This window comes from Excalfactoria chinensis, chromosome 4 (assembly GCF_039878825.1).
Source record: "Excalfactoria chinensis isolate bCotChi1 chromosome 4, bCotChi1.hap2, whole genome shotgun sequence".
Taxonomy (NCBI): domain Eukaryota; kingdom Metazoa; phylum Chordata; class Aves; order Galliformes; family Phasianidae; genus Excalfactoria; species Excalfactoria chinensis.
In genome coordinates this window covers 58056450-58073866 of record NC_092828.1, presented here as the reverse complement: position 1 = coordinate 58073866, position 17417 = coordinate 58056450, and the positions used below count along the sequence as shown (strand labels likewise).

The 17417-nt window shown below is 39.2% G+C and overlaps 1 protein-coding gene across 7 annotated transcripts in view; it reads left to right on the top strand.

Moving 5' to 3' along the window:
- GAB1 (GRB2 associated binding protein 1) overlaps window positions 1-17417 on the top strand; it is a 93753-nt gene that overhangs the window by 26597 nt on the left and 49739 nt on the right. The window contains exon 1 of one of the 7 annotated variants that reach the window (XM_072336329.1): window positions 15475-15778. The exons of the other annotated variants lie outside the window; for them this stretch is intronic. The gene's annotated coding sequence lies outside the window, so the exon portion shown is untranslated. Of the gene's footprint in view, window positions 1-15474; window positions 15779-17417 lie in introns of those variants that run through there. 7 annotated transcript variants of the gene reach the window in all.

Sequence of the window (17417 nt, the reverse complement as noted above, 5' to 3'; positions counted from 1 at the left end):
GGGCTGCCAGGTGTCTGATAATGGACAAATTTTGTCTAGTTATGATCAAAATACTCTGATTTCCGGGTATGGGCAAGACCTCTTAGGAATTCCTGTGCTACTTTTGCACCTTCTAGTGATAGCGAGAATAGTCTTTGCATTCAGGGGGTATTTCAAGAAAACTCCTTGCATGTGATAAGCAGGAAAGACAGTGTGTAACACAATTATTTGCAAGTTTTTGCATATGCATACTCAACAGAGAACTTTCTGTATTTCACCACATTTAAGTAACTTGATCAAACCTGTTAAGCTCCATTTTGGATAATCCACATACTGAAGTGCTTGTTGTCCTGCAGCTGAATGGGAGAGTGATTTTTAAAAACTGAAATGGAAAAAAGGTGTGCATGTTGTTCATTTTAAAAGGTGTTGGTTAACTGTGCATTGTAAGAAGAAATGCATTCTCTTCTTATTAGGAAGAGGATTCTTAACTCTGTTCCTAGCTTGGTGTTGTGTGTCCCCCCCCCAACTTTTTTTTGAACTACTCTTCATTTTGACAAGACTAAGACTGTAACTGGAAGCAATACAATGCTCTCCTCCCACCAGTTCTGCTAGTAGTAGCCTTGGCAGCTTTGAATCAGTCAGTGTAACTCCTTTAATTAGTTCTTCACTAATTTCAGAGAACAACCCCCAGAGACTTATTTCCTTCACTTGAATTGTTTGACTGTTATCACTTAGTCTAAGAAAAAGAAAATTAAATTTGATGTGAAACAGATTATTTTGATTTCTTTCTTGAGAAAGGATAATTTCTTTCTAACAAGAAAACTGCTGAGAATTTTTTACCCTCTAAAATTACTTTTATTACTTCACTCTTTAAGTATCCTTTTTGTGTTGGAGGCTTAGTCAGGCTTAGAATCAAAGGCCATTCAGTTCAATATCATCAGCTTTAGTCCATGACATATATTTATTTATTTGCTTGTTTACTGAAGATCTGGGACAGTGTGATCAGTTTCTATGGCTTAGCGTGCAGAAAATAACAGCCTTAATGAGGGGATCATGAACTGAGGCAGTTGTTAAAAGTAAATCATTTTCTTCAATGAAAGACGGTCATAAATAGACCAAGAACAGTCAGAATCCAAAAGAGGCACATCGGTAACAGATTAAAATCGCAACATCACGTCTTGATGACATCTTTTACTTCATTTGTAGGAGAAATATCATCAGCATCTTATTGAACTTATTCACTTGTTTTTAAGCTGGTAGCAGAAGACTTCTTTGGCCAAGATGTGGGCCACAGCTAATTAGCAAGCTTCTTCATTAGAGATAATGCATAATCATGGTTAACGACACTATTTATTATAATAGCGTATAGTCTGGAGCTGCATCAAATAGTAATTTGTTACTGAATTCTGCTGAATAATTAAGTTGTTCCAGTAATCACTCCATACATGGCTGTTTCTGACAAGACTGCCCTGTACTGGTCTATGTTAGTCTGCCTTTCCACACTCTTGGTGATCCATCTATAATTTGATCCATTATTTAGCAGGTGAGATGCCTAGATGCTACAGTCTGTCACCTGACTCCTCTTAGAAATGGTTCAAACACTGGATGTTTACTGAGCAAACAGGACAATTCTTAGAGTGCAGTGGTTCTGTCTTCCAGGACCTGCAAATTTGAGGCAATGTTTCCTGACTTATCCTTTACAGAATGCACTTGCTATCTGCAAGTAATACATAGGCTTATGTGCCTCTGTAATGGCAAAACTCACTGCACAGAATTTAGCTGCCTCTCTTCATATACACACCCAAGCATTACTAGTGTTATGTTCAGTTTACATCCTTATCTTGCATAGATAAAACAAATTACTTTCTCTAATTTAATAAGCATTTAGACAGTACTGTTTAGCTTAGATGACCCTTGATCGTCTGTGATTCAACTTCTTGCAGGAACAAATTTGAAAGTAGTTATTTTTTGCAGAAATGCAACTTTTAAATTAGAGCATGTGTTAGCACAACTGAATAACTGTGTGTCGTATTGAGCAATGCCAGGGGGGCAGTTGATTGCTGGAAGTCTAAAAATACTTTGTGTAAGTTCATTGCCTCATGCTCACTTGCAGTGGCTGGAATCTCAAATGTATGCTTATTTATGTCCTACAGCTTGAAATTCCTGGATTTGGAAGAGCCCCTTTAGGAAAAAAATAGTAGATTCTGGAATGGGTATGTAGAATAATGTTGTTCATGCAGTCAGCTGTCCCATCCTGTGCAAAACTGTTACGGCTAACATCTGGGATGGTGATGACTTTCTGCATCACCTTGTGGGAGGGAACCAAAAACACCAAACCAACAACAAAACAGGACATTACACTTTCAGGAAACCAGTTGTTGTTCTCCTTTCAGAGCAGTGAGTGAGCCTGAGTGCACCTGTGTGTAACTTGTGGGAGACTGTTGAAGGATGAGCAGGAATTGTGATCTTAAAGAGGTCCCTCTGATAAGTATAAGTGAAAAGGAAAGAAACTACTAGCTTTCGTTTTTTATGACACTTATGAATATAATGTATTGTATATAGACACACAGAAACTATACAGAGAGTTTCCCTAAAGATAGCCTCTGGAAACAGTAGCCCCAGATGTATGTTCAATGTGTTGTATGTAGCGTGTGTGCAGCGGCCTGTCTCCCTCTAGAGCAGGAGAGGGCACAGAAATGGTCCTGTGGAGGTAGGGCTTTGCGCTGCTGTGCATGATGCACTGCTGCTTGCTGAGGCACCAGGTCTTTCTTGGGGCCAGTTGTTTTTCCCTCCTCTTGCAGGTTTGGTTTTTCCCAAATGCTTTGCGCCTGGGGAATGTAAATCAGTACTTCCATTTTGTCCTTTGTTTCATGCATGCATTTTAGTACTACCCTCTCTTCAACAAAGCTTGCTGCATGTGGTGAAATATTTTAATCTAGTCAAATTGAAACTGCTGTTTTGCTTTTTGACTATGAATTTATACTATAAAATCGTCTGTCGCAAGGATGCTCAGGTTCATATGTCAAAGAATCACTTGGTAGTCTTGAGACAATGTCTGAAATTAGATTCTACTGGTGACCTTCACTTAAGTGTCCATAGCACAGCAATGTTTGATTATGTATAACAGAAATTAGGAGGAGGAGACAGAGTAAAAATAATAATAATAATAATAAAAATTGATACTGTTGTTTAATTTCAGACCTTAATCCATGTTACAGAGATTGGAAGATAGTGCAGGTTGCTTATTAGCCACAGCTCAGGCCTGGGGTTCACTCTGCTGCGTCCAAAGACTTGTCTAGGCCAGCTCTTTATTTTGACTGTTGATAAGGCAACGCCCTGGAGCTTGTTACCCTTCAGATGGTCTGTTCTCTGATAATAACTATTGTTCACCACTCTCCTGTCTGAAAGGCAGTTGGGAGTAGTATCAGTGGAAGTGATCAGGTTTCCTTGTTCTGAGCTGTTCAAATATAACATTTATCAGTGTATATATATATGAATATGTATCTCGTCTAGTGCCATTCACTTGGGTTTTTCAGTATACTAGACAAGAACTGCAAGGGCAGGCTGAGATATGCCTTTTTACAGATGAGGTCTTGGCAGTGCCATACAGCACATATGTTGAGGTTTGTGGTTCTGAGCTATATCCATTGTAAATCCCGTAGGTGAGGTTTGAAAGTATGCTGGCCTAAGGAACACCTGCACTTTCCCAGGACAGACTCTTTTAAATATGCAAAGTTAGAAAAGCGCACAAACAACCCCAATCCCATACATAATGTGGCCAAACGTCCATCTCCAGGAGCGTTTTCTCATCTTTAAAGTTTTCTGTGGGTGTAAATTCCAGTGCAGCTTCACGCTCACTGCTTCATCATAATGGAGTCAGAAAGAAATTACTCTCAGGTGGGAAGATGTTTCTTCAAACCTTCTTTCAACATTTGTGTCTATTGCAATGCATTGGTTACAAGTGTGGAGCAATCTGTTGGTTTTGACCAACAAGAAATGTGTCAGAAATTGTATGTTTTTTATGAACTAAAAGAACTCGTCAGACATGAAGCGTCGTTAGGGTCACATATACCAAGCTCGAGGTAATAATTTTTTTGTATATGAGACTAATTGCAAAATTCTTTCTAAAACTGCACTTCAGCCTGAAAACGTGTTTCCTGTGATCATGTGCTGAAAATCAGTTTCTTCCTGTCTTTTGCTCCTGTGCATTCATTGACTATTTGCATGCTTGTGCAATTTTAATATGTTTTAGAGTGCTTTGTATTAGGAAAAGTATTTTGGTAACATGGAGTTCACTAGTAAAAAACTCAGGAGTTGTTTGAATTCCTTAGTTAGTTGGTTTTTTTTCTATCAAAAAATGACTGTCACTTTGTTTTTGTCAGTTTCTGAATGGTAGATTTGCATGCACGAGTGAATTCTTACTGCTCTCCTCTCGTTCCAAACACTCAGGAACATTGACCAGAAAGGTGCAGTGACAGCACTTGTCCTGGGTTATATGATGTTTTAGGATTTTGAAAAATAGCTTAGGAAATGTAATTCATCCCTTTCATTTACTAAAAGGCAACAGGTTACTTGAAAAATATGTAATGGGGGGAAAAATCCCGTTCTTGAATTTACATTTAGTAAATCTTTTTTTTTTTCTCAGTGTGAGGTATTTTTCCTCCTTTTTTTTACCCTTGCATTACTTATTCTTTCCTAAACCTTATTTGAATCAGCTTCCTGGGCTGTGAATTCTGTGAACTGAATCAATAGTCTGTGGAATATCATGGCACTAAGTGAAATTGGGATGTGTGACAAAATTACGAGGTTGATCTGCTTGGTACCTCTTTCATGCTGAGAGTTCAGTCTTAATTTTCTGACTTTCCATTGAAATCAGTATTTCAGAGCTCTGTGGAAACTAATGTTGCAACAGCAGGTATGTTATTATAGATAGACCAGCCAGTGAATTTCGGAGTTTTAGATTGTTACAGAATTGGTGCACAGTTGTCTTTGTTTAATCATGTTAAAGCTGGTTGTGCTTATTATCCTTTTTGTCCTGGACATCTGCAGTGAGTTGAGTGTGTGTCAGAAAAGAAGTGGAAGTAAAACAGATATTGGAATGTGTGTAGGGCAGATGTTCTCTCGCACAGCTAAATTCTTTTAGTAGCAAAGTTGAGAAACTCAGAGAAACATGACAGTATTTCTCAGGTTGAAGTTTATATGGGTTATGGGAAGGAACATCATAGTTTCAGAAGGGGTTATTAGCAGACTTAATGAATATTGTTCAACTTTGGAAGTAATATTAAGTTGCTGTGTGGGACAGTGATACGTTTAGACCTACTAAAGGTCCAGAAGTTTAGAAAGAGACACTTGTGCAGTGCCAGTTTTTCACTTACTGGTGTTGTGGTTCATGTTAGAAACTTTTTTTTATGTTGAAGCATGCAAAGTTGACTTAGATTTTAATGGTTTGGTTCTGACAAAGACTACATTGCTCTTTTTTGGTCAATTTCAGTGCTATATTTAAGAAACAGAAACAAAGACAGAACAAGAAAAAACAATAAATAAATAAATGGACATCAAATGCATTTCCCCCTTTTCCATTCTCATATCTCCTTATTATCTTTGCAGTTATTTTGGTGGAATGTTGGAATAAGCAATACTGATTTGTAGCTACAGGGTTTTTTGGTTCTTGGTTGTTTTTTTTTGCTTTCTTTTTAAAATGTATGAACAGTTTAACCTCAACAGAAAGAGAGATCAAGCTGTGGTTGCCTGACTACCTATCTTGCCATTTAAAGCTGTATTCCTTGTTAGGGGAAACTTGCAGGCTATTGGAAGCTGCTTTGAAAAGAGTAGATTATTTTATTGCTTCCAGAAAGCTCTTGCTCAATAGCTGGTGTTTCAAATCACAGAGGATTCCATAGTCTTTGCTTATGCAAACAGTCCTTTGGCTTGTGCATTTGTGGAGAAAAGCAAAAATTCAAAACAGTCAAGAAAACGCAGTACTTGATAGCTGCTCGTTGATATATTCATGTGACTGAGATTGGAAGGCCTGCCAGAGATGTAGTCTGACTCCCTGTGCAGAGCCACAGTCGGAGCAAGTTGTTGAGGGCCACTGGTTGAGCATCTCTGAGGATAGAGCCTGTTTTGCAACCTGTTTCAGTTGTCATCCTCGGCATAACAAGTTCTTTCTTAAATCTGAAGAGAATCACTTGTAATTCAATTTGTGCACATTACTTCTTGTCCTTTTACAGGACCCAACTTGGGATAGTTGGGCTCCACTGTCTTTGCTTTCACCAATCAGGTATTTATTATACACTAATAAGGTTTGTCTTTTTATTCCTAGGCTAAACAGGTTCTTGGGAGCCACCCCTGTAAAGCTGGCTGTACCTCAGTCTGCGTGGATGCCTGGCTTATTCTTCCCAGGTGTTGGACATGGTACAGCCCTTTGAGCTGGAAAAGATTCTAACTGGCCCACTTCTCCAATGTGTTGAGGTCCTCTGAATGGCAGCACAACCAGCTAGTGATTTAGTTGTTCCTGGTTGTTTGCTATCTTCTGTTTTCTTCCAGTCTACGGGAATCTCTCCAGGATGCCTCCATGACTCTCAGACTGGGAGTGGACTTGCAACGATGTCAGCTAGTTCCTCAGTGCTCGTGGATGCATCCTGTCAGGTCTCATGGGCTTCTTTGATTCCTGTAAATGTTCCTAAACTTCTTCCTCTTCCACTGAGGAGAAGTCTCTATTGCTCTGGCCTTCCCTGTAATCTCAGGAGTCTGGCATTTCTGAATGCCAGTCTTTGTGGCAGAGGCTGAGGTAATGAAGTGTTATGTACTGTGCCCTTTGTCACCTTCAGCCTAGTGTCTTTCAGCTGCAGGGACTGTCCTGTTTTGGACAGATGTTACCTTTGCGTTAAAAAGCGATTGTGTTTTTTTCACTGTTGATATTTTCATTTGCTAGTTTCAGTGGAAGCAATGAGTGAATCTCCGGTGTTAGGAGTGGTCACTGATTCCTGCACCTCCTGGTGCATCAGGAGTTGAGTGGCACCCTGCATCCCTGGGTATCTCTCAGCAGCTGAACAAAGGACATGGGTGGTTTCTTGGTGGTTTTGACTCTTGTTTTGCATTCACCCAGTTTCCTTTTCTTTCCTCCCTTATCCAAGCTTCCCTCTTGTCTTCAAAATCTGGAAGCTGCCTTGCTGCGGTGTTTAGAAACAAGATGTATTAAAATAAAGTGAAAAATCTTAAACAAGTTTGTAATTCTTAGAAAATGAAAGGTGTTGGCTCAGTATGGAAGTAGTTGAGTCTAAATGAGAGAATCAGCATGACTCAGCTTTACATTCTAGTTTAAAGGGTTATGTGTTTGTGTAGCCATGTTACTTGTGAGTCTTGATTTTTGAATTTGAAATGGAGATATATTTACCTTTTGCATGAGACACGGGTATCCTCGAAAAACTTTAAACCACTGACTGCTTGGATTTGAACGTGTTTATGTAAAGCTAGAGGAAAAAGTTTAGATGCTTTTAACCTAATGTGTTTTATTGAAATAGTCAAATGCTATTGGGCAAGCTGCTTCATTTGCCTGGTATGAAATGCAGATACTAGAGGGGCTTGTTTCCTTTGTCTTGCAAGCTGCGCCATGTAGCTAGCTGCTTTTTTCAAGCATGAGCAGCAACTGGATGACCACATTACCTAGAAAGGCATTAGAACTCAGGGCTGTTTTTCCCATGCAACTGAAGAACGAAAAATAGACTAAGCTTATCCAGTTTAGCTTTAATGTTTAAATTTCCTCATTAGCTTCATCTGTGAAAAAAGAGCAAGTTTTATTTGTACAGGTGTTATGTTACTTGTGAAGCTATAAGCAGCCAGACTTCTTAGTGAATGGTGTGAACTACTGGACTGTTTTCTTAGTGGTAACAGTAAAAATAAAAAAATAGCCACTGTATTGTACACTCCATTTGATGATGTCTGGAATTCTGCATTTGAGAAAACATAGCTACTAGTACTGCTCTAGCAGGCTTAATACATTTAGTATCAGAAGATGGTAACAACTTGTATGTTCCCAGCTTATATCTAAACATCATGTGCTTTGTACAGGAAGTATTGTGCTTTGCTATGACTGAACGTAGAATATGTGTAAAATTTAAAAATGGGCCGTAGCACAAACCTGTTGTATATAAATAGCATTTGTGTTATAATTTGAGCATCGATGTGTCCTGTACCTGAGCAGCAAAACCTAGCTCAATTTTTTCATGTGCATTTTGCTGCAGTGAGATAAAAAAACTCCTCACAATTGCAGCAGTCATCTAGTTCTAGGAGTGCTATCAGAGTAAGCTGATTAGCATGATTGATACTGTATGTCATGGGACTGGCTTAGTGGACTACCATTGAGACTGCATTGTGAAACCACACACAGATGAGGTAATCTCATTAGATGATTAAAACCTTCATCGAGTCTTCAAGATTGGAGAGCTTTCAGTCGTATTGCAGTTGGGAACTGATGCGAAGTAAGTGTAGTGTTCTGCACAGAGTGGTGCTGAGATGGAGATCTTGCTGGCTTTTTCTCCTGGCTCAAAGTCTCCACAGCCCAGATAAAAAGCTGATGTGGGATGTTCCATCTGGCTGTAGCTTAAAGTGAGATACTAAATGAAGTAATTATTTTCTTCTACGGGAAATAATTAATTCATTAATTCTTATTTTGCTGTTCTTAGTGAAATTACGTACCATTTGTGTTAAAAATAAATGTTTTGGCTTGATGTAGCTTTCTATTCCTCTACAGTAAAAATGAATTTTAGGTGTTACATTGCTGAAAACAGAACTGCTGCTACATAAAGTAGATGCCTTTGTTGTTTTTGTTTTCTTTTTTCCTGTGAAGGCTGTCAGCTTTGCTTTGGCCCAGGAGGAGATCAAGTGTAAATGGCACTCCTTGTCCTCCTGTTTGTCCTGTTTAAAGTTAGCATGGCAGGTAGTGTGTGCACATGCTAGAACAGCTGGCATACAGAAATCCTGTTTGACCTGGTCGTATGCTATGTATAGGCTGATCATAGAATTTTCACATGACATTTCAAGTGAGAAGTAGTATATTTGGTTAGTCTTGTACTTAAGTCCTGGATTTTCTGGCAAGCTGAAATGAAAACAAATGTTTCTAATTCTGAAATTCCAGTGTTACAGTATGTATAATGCAGGTATTGTTAGGATAATGCTTAAGAAGGACGGACTGCTCATCCAGGACTAGCAATAACTGCTCTGGCTGTATAGCTAAATTCTTTGACATTAAAGGTGATACAGGCCATCTGTTTGGGGAGAGAGAAAGAAACATTTCTCATCTGTATTGCATGTTCTGGTCAGTTGGTCTGTTGTGTTTAGTGAGTGCAAATGCTGTGGCACTAATAAACGTGTATGTCCGTCTAGTGAGGCAAAAGCAAGCACAGATACTCTTTTGGCAAGGGAACCCCTGTGATGCAGTCCTTTCTGAATCACTTCTCAGATGTGGTCTATTTATTCAGCAGTCCTGCAAGGAAGTGATCTTTATTTAAGAGCTATTGAAGATACAGTGTCAAAAAACAAACAAACAAAAAAAAAACTCACCAAAACCCTATGGCAGCCTGTTCTAGCATGCTAAAAAGTAGGAAATTTGCATACTGAATACATACAGAATATCCTTCCACATGCATTTGACAAAGCATAAAATTACCCATTTGTGTAAGCTACTAAGGGGTTATTGGCAGTGATATGCTATGGAATGTGAGTATAGTAAGTACATGGATTGAGTTTTTCAGGTTCCGTTTTCCTGATTTAGTAAAAATGGCATAACTTGAGATCATCTTGTATTGACTTTTAAGTGCAAGGTCTTGCTGGATTTCAGTGATACCAAAATAAAAGGCAGAGCAGTAACTTACGAAACGCAGCTTAATTTTGCATATCAGATACTAAATGCTGAAGGAAACAAAGGTTCTGGTGAGCTTTGCAAATTTTCTTGCTCTTTCTTCAAACAGCTGCCTAACCTTTAAGATGTGTTTTTGTGTAAATCTGGTTTTCTATACAGTAAACTTAAATGAGTTACTTGAGTGTTTCCATAGGCATAGAAACACTTTCTCTCCTTTTTAAGTTGTTCACCTGAGTTGAAGTACCTCAAGAGGTCTCATTTAGAGGCTTCGGTCAACTCTTGAGGCTGTCTGGGATTCTGTTAACAGAACATTTGTAGCTCCTTTTAACTTAATGGGCAAAGCAAGTGTCATCTGCAGCTGCGTTTTTCTGCGAAGGAGCTATTCCTCTAAATAGCTTTTAAAATTATGGAGTATTTCCAGTGAAATGAGACAACTGTTTTCCTTATGAAAATTGAAGCCTCCTTTGTTGGTCTGACTGCAAATCGGTTTACTCTCTCCAGAATGTCGGCCTTGAACAGGGGAGAGCAAATCATAAATGGGAAGATCCTTTTCAGTGGGAAAGACTCAGCGCCTTTCTTTCTGTTGTCTGCTTATCGTATCCACAGGAGGTGCCTTAAGAAAGAAATATGCAGGAATAGGAATACCTAGGACTATTGGTTGCTGGAAGTAATTCTAGGTTCACTGAGGCAGTGTGTAAGCTAAGGAGATTAATCTCTGATTGTATTAGTAACTCTGTTATTCTTATTTAAGTATTGGCACTTTTTTTGTTCCTGATTACATAGGCTGATTTGTAGTACTTGGTAAATCCTTAGCTTACTTTGGTTCCTACATACTTGCTTTCAACTTCATATGTAAACCGAGTGCCCTGGTGAATGACTGTAAACAGCCTATCTTAAAATGCTTATCCTTTGTTTGAAGTGGGGGAAAATATCTTTTTTTTAAATATCTGTATTTAGATGTTTTACAGAAATGTCGGGCAGAAAGGGGAGTTAGAACCAGGAGCCAGTCTAGTTGCAGACCGCTCTACAAAGTTCTGCCTTGAGTTAAGCGTGCTGTTTGGAATTGCTCTATGTGTGTATCCGTATATTAAATACTCAGGAGTTATTTTGCTGCATATGAGCCGTTATTATTTTTTTAAGGAACCTTCTATGCTTCTGAAAATAGTGATCACAAAATATTTTGTTCCACTGTCGTGCTGTTTTTTTCCTTCCCACCCCCTGTTCCCTTTCCATAACAACATGGTATGTGAACCCAAGAAGCAGCTAATGTTCTACCTCTTAACTGTTTCTTTTGTAATATGTTTGTTGAGCTAGCTGGACTGCTTCCAAAAGTGCAAGAGCGTGTTTATACATCTAGCCTAACAATAGTATCATAACACCAGTTTGTTTAACCTGGGCTGGAAATTACAACCTAGCTGTTGTGAATTAAAGAGAGCAGTCATTTGTCTGTGCTTCTCTACTGTGTCAGCTCATTTGTATTATGTGATAAAATCACTGAAACTTTTTACATTTCTCTGAGAAATGTATCAGCACTGTGTGGATGTGATAGCTTTCCTAAAAGCTTACAGTAGCTCAGCTATAGCTTCTCCTTGGAGTGGCATGACTTGTTGTCATCAGCTCATTCAGAAAGAGTTTAGTTTGTAAGTCTGGCTTGAATACGTATTACTGGGGAAAATCATCTATCCCCTGTACTTTAAGGGGGGCATTCATAGTATAATAGACTATTAAACTTCTCTTGCGGTATTTGAGTAGAGTTGTGAAGAGGTGGAAAACGTGATTAATACTGGTTATGCTTATTTCTTACTTGCAGAATCACTAAGGTTGGAAATGACCTCCAAGATCATCTAATCCAACTGTCCACCTACCACCAATATTTCCCACTAAACCGTGCTCCTCAGAACCACATCTAAAAGTTTCTTGTACACCTCCAGGGATGGTGACTCCACCAGCTCCCTGGGCAGCCTGTTCCAGTACCTGATCACTCTTTCTGAGAAGAAATTCTTCCTAATATCTATCCTGAACCTCCCACGGTGCAACTTGAGGCCATTCCCTCTAGTTCTATCACTAGTTACATGGGAGAAGAGGCCGATTCTTCCCTCGCCACATCCTCCTTCCAAGTAGTTGTAGACAGCAGTAAGATCTTTGTTGAGCCTCCTCTTCTGCAGACTAAACAATCGCAGTTCCCTCAGACACTCCCTATAAGACTTGTGTTCCACACCCCTCACCAGATTTATTGCTGTTCTCTCAGCATGCTCCATGACCTTGATGTCTGTCTTGTGGCCCAAAACTGAATATAGAACTTGAGGTGTGGCCTCATCAGGCTGAGTACAGGGGGATGATCACCTCCCTGCTCCTGCTGGCAATGCTGTTTCTTGAACAAGCTAAGATATCATTGGCCTTCTTGGCCACCCAAGCACACTGCTGGCTCGTGTTTAGCTGAATACTGACCAACACCCCAAGGTCCATCTCTTTCATACAGTCTTCCACACATTCTGCCCCAAGTCTGTAGTGTTGCGGGGCTGCTGTGGCATAAGTGAAGGGACCTGGCCCTTGGTCCCATTGAACTTCATCCCATGGGCTTCTACTCAGTGATCCAGCCTGTCCATATTCCACTGTAGCACCTTCCTAACCCTAGGCAGATCAGCACTTCCTCCCGGATTAGTGTCATTTGCAGACTTACTGGGGGTGCACTCAATCACCTTGTCTGGGTCATCATTAAAGACATTAAACAGTAAAGGCCATCTGGTTGGTATATTTCATTGAGGGTGCCAAGACTTTCTGTTACTTTGCTTCAGTGACTTTAGTTGATGAAATAATTGATCTGATTTTAAGCAGTTTTAACGGTGTCCATCAGCAACTGATGTAAGGAGTCCTGGCAGTGTTCAAACTTCTAACACGCCATCGAGTCTCGTGGTTTAAAGTTTGTGGTGAGGGAGGGGGAAAAAAAAAGGAGTACATGGTTTTTTACCTCAAATCAAGCAATACTGAGACTTAAACAGATTTTCTTTATTATCCTGTCCACAGTCTTATGATCTTTGTAGCGTATTAATTTAAGTTTGCGGAATCTGAGCTGACTTGCCTCATCTGCTGAAGTCTGTCAAATTTTGTATAAAAAAAATTTATAATTGAGAATAAGAGTGGCTGCCACTCAAGTATGTCAGCATATTTTCAAAAGTGAGATTGTATTTGTTTGCATATTATTCAGTCTCTGGCCTCCTTACTTATCAGGAAAAATGAGTGCTCTGTAATTATGTCTAGCTTTAGTGAAGTGGCACCTGTCTAATAGAGAACTGACTGCAGCAGTACAATTATGGGACTTTGTAGGTGTCTTATCTTCTCAGTCAGTGACAGTGAAGACATAATCATTCTGCATCAGCGGCTTCTAAAATTATGGCTTGATGTTGTTGGTGTTGGTCTTACACTTCTGTCATGATTCAAGTAGTGAATAAGCAGCTTCAGCTCTGCAGCTTTCCAGAAGGAAGAGGTTTGTAACAGAAGAATATTCTATTCTTCTATTCATATATATTCTAATAGAATATTCGTATATTCTAATGTGAAGATCAGCCCAGTATTGCTTAGAAGAGCTGTTTACATTTATTTATTTATTTTTTCTGCATGTTTGTTAGTTTTCAAGCCTGGGAAGTAGATGGTTGTACAAGTATGGGAGCCATGTACTTGGAGACTTTGGTGTATGCCTTTGATTCTGTTTAGCACTGAGCGTAAATGACAGGTTAGAAAACCTGTGTGAGGCCTAATGCTGGTTGTAATAAAGGAGGAGTTCCCTACCCTGCCTCAACTCACCTACATGAAACAGAGCTCTGTGGGCACTCCCCCATTGGGACTGCCAGCAGTGCTGGCACCTCAGTGAGCCAAAGGGATCTGAACTGTCACGATGCACAGTAGGCCTGTGTTCTGAGGAGCCTTGTGAGAACCTTGCCTGACCAGTGGTATCTCTCCTGCCCTGCTGCACCACGCAGACTGCTGGATCCTTGTCATACAGCGCAGCATACTTGGCACCAGTAGTTCTTGGGAGAAGAAGGCTTTAAGGACTCCTGTGAGTGTGGGAAAATGAGAAACTTCCTTTGTTTGCTTGAAGTTTGATATGTCTTTATAATAATATATCTTATGTGTATTCAAAGGCAACTGAAATCAGTTTTATTAGCTTATATAAATTACATATATATATCTTTTTAAGAGTTAGAAGATTTTATATAAGGTTTTTCATGTTGTTTTTGATCTCACATTTCCTGCTGTCGCCTCATCACTTCCCATCTTAAGGATTAAATAATGGTCATCTTTAGAAAAGAATTTCTGTTTGAGAGCCATCATGGTACAGATACTGGAAAAATAATCAATTTCATAGCAATCAGGCAATGACTGTTCATAAATAGTTCCAGAATGAAAAGGGTTAAGGTAGGAGTTCAGACCAAGTACCTGCTGAGAGAGGTTATTTTGTCCATTTGAGGTTACCAGCAATTAAAAATATTTTTGGACTGCTGCATGTGTACCTTATAATTCTGTTAGATGACAAATAAAATGTAGGAAAACATGTTTTCTTCCCCTTTCCACAGTCACATTGTTCTTAAAGTGCTGGCAGTAGTAAGAGCTTCCAGTCAGTAAACAAGGTAGATGTCATTTAGATGTATAGGGAGCTAATTAACTAAGTTCCAGGGCACTCAGCTTGAGTTTCTTTGCTGCCTGTAAGTTAAAAATTAAACAATTTTTATAGTAAGTGAAACTATTGAAAAGGTGTTTAAAACAAACAAGCAAACAAAAAGCAGTTGGATAATAGAGGGCTTGCTTTCTATGGCAAAGAACAGAGCTTAAACATGTGAAGTACTTCACAAGCCAGATGAAGTGGAGGGACTGTGACACTTGAAACTGCTCAAAATCTAATAAGAACTAAAAACAAAAATCTGAAATCTAATTTCTCATAGTAGTGTTGGTGGTTGAATGGTTTTTATTTTATCTGTTTTTAATGTTGTTCTGTGTTCTGTGATGTGATCAGATACAAACGAAGGAATGAACAGTCTCACTGTACCAAGCAAACAGCAGCCTTATTGTTTGCTTTATCTGGTGCACAGACAGAGGAGGGGATAAAGTTTGATGAGATCAGAAATTCTGTGCAATTTTTATTCCCTTAGCAGTTATTCATCAGAAGGATTCTGCTGTTCAGAAAGAACTTCACTAAAATATCTCCTGAAGTACAGATGCTTGTATTTTAAAAAGAAAACAACCCAAATCCTTCTTGGAACTTAAAGGGGAAGATTGATGATGATCTGAAAAATGTTCTGAGTTTCTGGGTATTTTCTGGATTATTAAGGCCATTTTATTTTATTTTTATTTTTTAAGAGAGTTTTGCATTCTCTTGTTTATCTTAAGAAATGTTTGCCACGGGAACTACATTTTCTGTGTGTTTAATGTTGAGAAGATGCCATTTGTATTGTATATCATTTAGATGATAACAGGGATGTCTGTATTCATCTACTGCCCAGATGCACAAAATACTTATTTTTTATTTTATTTTTTTTTCAGATTGTACTTACATGTCAGATACCTTTAACGGAGGGGGATGTGAAACACTGGCCATTTGGTAAACTCAGTGCCCTTTGTTAGGTTGTGAGGTGCCCTGAGCTGTTCAGCTGGGAGCTCAGCCCCTCTTACTGAGCACTGTGCAGCCCAGCTGTGGTGGCTCGCCTTTGAATTTATGGCTGGGAAACAAGTTCCTTCTTCTATGATAGAGCTACATAAAGATATTCTTATTTTCTTGTTTACTCGCCGTTTGTCATATGATGAAGAACCATTAGTCAAAATATCCAGAGCCAGGCAGAGATGTGCTTCACAGCAGTTGTCAAGGGAAATGCTGCTTTTTAGAGAAAACAACATCAAGCTTTCCTATCTTTCTGCTTTCTTAGACTAAGCATGCAGACTTAATTCAAGGTGAGTCTGGGGAAAAGTGTAACTTTATCTATCCCCTTCTAATTCATTTATTTTTCTCTGTAAAATATGTGTACCTCCTCAGTATTTTTTGAAGTGAATTCTTTGTGGACCCTGTGGGTTGGCCATTCATTTTAGGCCATTGTGTGAATAGTAACTACTTAAAAATAGTTGTGGAGCTAACCTTGCTTCCTCTCAGGGTTTATCAGTTGGAAGCATCTTCTTTTTAACCTACGTGTAAGCAAAGACCTCTTTGGATTGATGACTTGATCTGTATAATGGAAAATCTAGGCAGGATATCCTTTCTCTGTTATTCCTTGGTGTGATGGCATCAGGTTCTGTCTTAAAATGGGGGAAGGGAAAAGGAGGATCCTCTTTGCAGGCCAAGTGGTTTCAAGGGACTCTTAAACTGTGAACTTGCAGAGAGACTCACATTTACTGTCAGCGTTGGACCCTTCGTGCTTTGAGCTGTGATTACAATGCGTGGTTTCTGTGCTGAAAAGCTTTCTCATGTGCAGTACAGACATCTTGTATTTGGAAGTTGTTGTGGATACTGTGCTGAAATACATCATGTGGAGCTTCTCTGTAGTTATTTTGAGCTTGCAGACCTTAATGAAATACTGCATTGACGGGCTGGATCCAGTCTTAGACTGCAGAAAAGCAGTGTCTGAGCTTCCTCTGCCAACGAAAGAGTATTTATAGTGTAATGCTGATGGAATTGCCTCTAAAACCACGCAGAGCTCAATGTGGGGTAGAGGTGCAGCAAATGTGTATCCATGTATCCATGGGGTAACACTTACTACTTTCCTCCTCCCCCTCATTTCCTTCTCCAGGAGACATATTAAAATTGTCTGTGAAGAAAGGTGAATCGCTTTGTGTTCATTCATTTTGTTCTTATCTTGGTGACCTCTGTGTGTTGTGGTGCAACAGCAAAGGAGGAACCTGGAGCCTTTGAGTAGGGTGACAGAGGCGGGACAGAATCATGAGTTTAATAGTAAAGCAAAATAGCAATTAAACAGTACTTGGAATTAAACTAATGCAAAGAAGTACTTTAATTGTCTGTCTGGACTTTGGAATGTGTAACCCTTCAGTTTTCTTGCCAAGATGTTAGTAGAATTTAAAGCACGTGACTTTTATATCAGTAATGAAAATATCTTCGGAGTCATTGCATGTGTTTTTACATGAGGAGAAGATAAAGGTCTTTCCTTCTATGCCTTGAAGTGCTCTTTGGCTGCCTGACATTAGGAAGGTCGTTCTCATTAGCAAACTGTTCTGTGACTTTCAATCCTGAGACTTCTTCACACTTTCGACAGCAGTGTTTAAATGGACTTCTGGTTATGTTTCATACCAGAACATAGTATTTTGTGAGAGGTTAAACTAGATATTTACCTGAGCACTTTGATAAGAAATAAGAAAGGCAGAATGCTATAGAAGTTTTTATTATTGTAAAATTGAGTCAATTCTGTACAGTGGCCTGATGGCAGACTTCAATGTGGAATCTCAGCAGTGTTTTTTCCCTAGTTTTAGCCTGGTGCCTTAGTCTATGTAGATAGCATGCTTTTTATGCAACGGTTCGAAAACCAGGCAAGGAAAGGCTTTCAAATCTTAAGCCCACCCCTCATGTATTAAATCATTCTAAATG